Source organism: Eriocheir sinensis, chromosome 48 (assembly GCF_024679095.1).
Source record: "Eriocheir sinensis breed Jianghai 21 chromosome 48, ASM2467909v1, whole genome shotgun sequence".
Lineage (NCBI taxonomy): Eukaryota > Metazoa > Arthropoda > Malacostraca > Decapoda > Varunidae > Eriocheir > Eriocheir sinensis.
Window position 1 is genome coordinate 7,831,405 of NC_066556.1, and position 4,890 is coordinate 7,836,294.

A 4,890-nucleotide genomic window follows, 5' to 3' on the forward strand; every position below is an offset into this window, starting at 1 on the left:
GAGGAGGGAGCGGTCGGGGATGGAGGTTAGAGGGAAGAGGAGGGAGGAGGGAGGGAAAGGTTGGAGAGAGAGGGAGGGGAAAGGCGCGAGGAGAGGAGAGTGAGAAGGAGAGGAGAGAGAGGGGAGTGAACTGTGAGGGAAGAGTTGGGAGTGGAATGAGAGGGAGGGGAGAGGGGATTGAAATGAGAGGGGAGAGTGACGACTGAGAGGAGGGAGAGTGAGGAATGGAAGGAGAAGGAAGAGAAGGAAGTGAGAGGAGATGCAAGAGTAAGGGAATTGAAATGGGTTGGTGAGAGGAGGGATGACGAGGAGAAGGAAGAGAAGGAAGGGAAAGGAGGGGGAAGAGAAAGGGAATTGAAAAGGAGAGGGGAAAGGAAGGAAGAAAGGAAGGAAGAGAAGGAAGTTAAAGGAGATGCAAGAGTAAGGGAATTGAAAAGGAGAGGGAGAGGAAGGAAGAAAGGAAGGAAGAGAAGGAAGTTAAAGGAGATGCAAGAGAAAGGAAATTGAAAAGGAGAGGGGAGAGGAGGGACGGGAAGGAGAAGGAATTTAAGGTACCATGGTAGAGAGAAGGAAAGAACTACGAGTTAAGTAAAGCGAAATGAAGACTGTGAAAGGCTTGTCGCATAACTTAGAAAAAAGACACGAAAAATAGACTTGAGAACAGTGAAAGAAAAAAGCAACCAAATAAATAAATAAATATGCGTTGTTTCCACTAATTTATATAGAAACAGATAAAAAAAAAACTGGAACATGATGAAAAAGCAAGGTGCAAGGAAGAGTAGTTTCCTTGACACGGAACTGAGAGATGTTATATTTTTTTCCTTTTGCGGAGTGAGAGGAAACGACTAAATAAACCCGGCAATAAATCTCATGCATATGCTTTTAAACATAATGACGCAAAACACTCTGGAAACGTTCTTAATTCTCTATAATCATCATAACTCTCCGCAGCGTCTCCTCACCTCATTCTTCTACCGCTCCCATCTATGTTACACTTCCCGCGGCACATCAACACGCCGAATACACAGGGGGAGATGAGTCTCGATTAGAGTGATTTACGGGCCTCACAGCATACTCAGGGGAGGAGAAATACGACAGGTAAACACGTATTTCCTTTTCCAATCAGCGGGGGGAAGCGGCAGGGCGGTAATAACAAACGCTACTTATCAAAATGGAGAATAATCTGTTTTGTCACTCCCCGCGGACATGCAATTCATTCATCTCGGAAAGGAGGCGCCCCGCTGCTCGTGTTCCTCTTCCTGTCTCTCCTGTGGTGTTCCTTCCCGGCGTGCATCCTACATGTTCCTGCGGGTAAATACCTACATCTGCCCCTCACTTGTAACACCTGGCCGGCACAACACGTGACCTTTATACCTGGATACGTAACATTATCTAGATGCAACACTTGTCTCTACTTAATGTTATTCCCTGTTTTGTTTTGTTTTGTTTTGTTTATTACAACAAAGGAGGCAGCTCAAGGGCACACAAAAAAAGAAACAATAATAAAAAAGCCCGCTACTCGCTGCTCCTAAATAAAAAAAGAATTAAAAGAGGTGGCCGAAAGAGAGGTCAATTTCGGGATTAAGTTTTCCTCTAGGGGTCAAGTGTTACATTAACCTGTCTTTAGTAACACCAGGCAACACAAGAAACCCTTATATCTGGATTCGTAACCTTATTTTGATGCAACACTTGTCTCTACTTCTTGTTATACGTGCTTGCTTGTATTGCTAAGTGTTGCACCTGGCACACGTGAGAGCTACACTTGACGCGTTACCGTCGAGATAAGTTTTGGTTCCGTCTAAAAAGCGCGTAAAGAGAAATGAAGAGAGAGAAAATTGTTGGGTATACCTTTGGGGAGATAAGAAGCGAGCATCATGGGTTTAGGGAACAGGCAACGGTTGACGATGCTCGAATGTCAATCAAGAGTATGAAGTAAAAGGCAGGAGACATTATGAACAGACAACAGACGGACAGCCACAGAAACAGACAAAGTGGCACCCGGTGGAGAGAGAGAAACAATATAAGTCAAAGAACAGACAAAGAACCAGATATTGGAAGAAACGACATGGAGACGACATAATATAAAACCCTTTTGCTCGAACTAGACGAAGCAACACACCAACACCACACAGACGAGACTGAAGAACGCTCACGGAAGCATTTTGGGCCATATTCTTAAACATTTCGGCGCCCGAGCTCACATAACTGACAATGCTTTCGTAGGTATCAGGACACCTCTCCTCCCGAAATTGACCTATCTTTCGGCCACTTCTCTAACTCTTTTTAGGAGCAGTGAGTAGCGGGCTTTTTTTCACATTTGTTACCTTTGTTTATGCCCTTGAACTGACTCCTCTGCTGTAACAAAATGGAGTTTGGGGCATTTCAAGATTTAGTTTAATGACCCTGGTGGTAGTCTGCCCATTCTTCTGGCCCATGAACCTAGAAAAGCACGCATTAGAACCCAACTGCTCTCCTTTTCGACCTCTGGAAATAGATGATGTGAGAGGCGGACACGTCTAAGAATACCAAAATTAGTTCCCTGCAGCAGACTGGTAACAATGGCTGCTGATGATAACGATGATGATAATGATAATTCTCTCTGGTACTCACCTTGGAAGTAGCTCTTGGTCCGTAGGTAAGAGACGGAGAGCCGCAGAATGGACAGTCGATCGAGTTTTGACAGAATGTTTTGTTCGAAGGGAAGGAGGCCCGCCAGGTTATCGAGCTCCGCGTTCAGCCGCTCCCGATGCCTCTTGGAAGGGTTACTCTTGGTCTGCCCGTCTTTAGGTTGCGGCTTTATGCTGAGGAGGAGATAGAAAAGGAGGTGTTAGCGTTGGGTTGTGAGGCATGCGAAGTGTGGAGGGAGGGGAGTGCCTTTGCTTGTGGGAGGAAGAAGAAGAAGCTGTGTGCGTGTGTGCGTCTATGTGTGTCATTGTTTGGAAGGAGTACGAGAAGAGGATATGTGTGATGGGGCTGTGAGGGACGCAAGGAGACTGTGTAGGGGTGTGTGGAGGCTGTGAGAGGCTGTGATGTGCCTGTGTCTGAGTTCCAATCTAGCTACAAAAAAAAAGTGAGTCTCAAGGGCTAACGTAACGGAGATGAATGCCAAGGCCCCCAACTTTACAATAAAACAGTTGGAAATAGATGTGGGAGACTAACAAAAGGGCGCTAGGGCATAGAAAAGCAAAGTCAGGGGAAGAAATGAACAGAAAAACGCCTAAGTTCAGGATGAAGTGTATAAGTGTGCAGTGTGAAGTAACTAAGTGAATGTTGTGAAGAATAGAAGTTTTGAGAAGGAAGACCTAAGAAGCGATACAAAGCGTTACAGGTCAAAAGAAGAAGAAGAAGATGAAGAAGAAGACGAAGAAAATGATGAAGAAAAAGAAGAAGAAGAAGAAGAGTGTGGGTGAGTGTGGATGTTGTATGAAGGATTAGAAAAGAAAGTTTGGAAATGTTATGAGAGATTAGTCTACGGGAATGGCAGAGAAAGGGAGACTGGGTATGATCGTGGGTAAGTAATGGGGAATCGGGTAATAGGAGGAGCAGTAAGGAGAAGTAATGGGGATGCAAAGGGAGGCAATTTTAGGTAGAGAAAAAATGGGTGAGGTTATAAAGAGTTAAAATGGGATAAAGCAAAGAAACTCAATTGTACATAGAGTGAGTGGATTATGATGGTGGGCATGTGATGGGGAAATGGGTAATGGGAGAAGCAGTAAAGGGAAGTAATGGGGATGCAAAGGGAATCAACTTAGGTAGAGGAAAATGGGTAACGGTATATAGTTTGTTGAATATGTGAGAAAAATAAGTAAAAAATCTGATAAAACAAACAAATTCGAGAAGGAGAAGTAAAACAAATTAGATAAAACAAACAAATTCGAGAAAAGGAAATAAAAAATAGATAAAACAAAGAAATTCCAGAAAAAGAAATAAAAAAATTGATAAAACAAACAAATTCGATAAAATAAGAAGTAAAAAGTTAGATAAAACAAACAAATTCGAAAAAAGAAGTAAAAAAATTAGGTAAAACAAATTCGAAAAAAAGAAGTGAAAAAATTAGGTAAAACAAATTCGAGAAAAAGAAGCAAAAAAATTAGATAAAACAAACAAATTCAACACATAAAAGCTGACTAAAGCGAATACCGCCCTTTCATATCCGTTCATACTTACAACATACATGATTTTGCGTGTGTGTATTACGTTAACAGGGAAAACGTTAACGAATGCGAAAGTGGGCATTATGTTTGCAGTGACAAATTATCATTTTCCGGCGCGAATAAATATGAAAGCTTAATTGGAGAGCTTTTGGGTGTTCGCAGGAGTAAGAATTGAACTCCAGGAAACGATAATATGGCCCAACCTCGCCTGTCATCTCATACGGGTACATGACGTGACTCTCTCTCTCTCTCTCTCTCTATCTATCTATCTTTCTTTATCTCAATCTATCTTTATCGCCACCTATCCATATCTCTATCGATCTGTATCTTTATCTATCTCTACCTCTCAATGTCTATCAATTTATCTATCTATCTATCTTTCTATCTATCTACTTATCTATCTATCTGCCTATCTATCTATCTATCACAAGCATTAAATATGAGGTAGAAAGCGTAACAGGTAGCGTGCTTGTCACCTGTCAAACACACACACACACACACACACACACACACACACACACACACACACACACACACACTTTCGCAACACACTGCAACACGCAACACTCACTCACTCACGAACGAACGAACACATACATCATGCAAACTCTTTTTTTTTTTTTTTTGGATGTTGTGTACGAGAAGAAGGAAAAACGGGACGCAGAAGGAACAGGAAAATAAATGATAAAGTAAGAAAGAGACAAAACTCAAAGAAGATAATAGAAAAGCCGTTTAC

General features: G+C 42.3%; 1 protein-coding gene across 4 annotated transcripts in view; it reads right to left on the reverse strand.

The window, feature by feature from the left end:
• LOC126981535 (uncharacterized) overlaps nt 1-3,049 on the reverse strand; it is a 237,726-nt gene extending 234,677 nt beyond the window's left edge. For 2 of the 4 annotated variants that reach the window (XM_050832732.1, XM_050832734.1), the window contains exon 1: nt 2,611-3,048. The gene's annotated coding sequence lies outside the window, so the exon portion shown is untranslated. Of the gene's footprint in view, nt 1-2,610 lie in introns of all 4 variants that reach the window. The other 2 variants (XR_007733986.1, XM_050832733.1) reach the window with 2 other exon arrangements.
• Between the last annotated feature and the right edge of the window lie 1,841 nt (nt 3,050-4,890).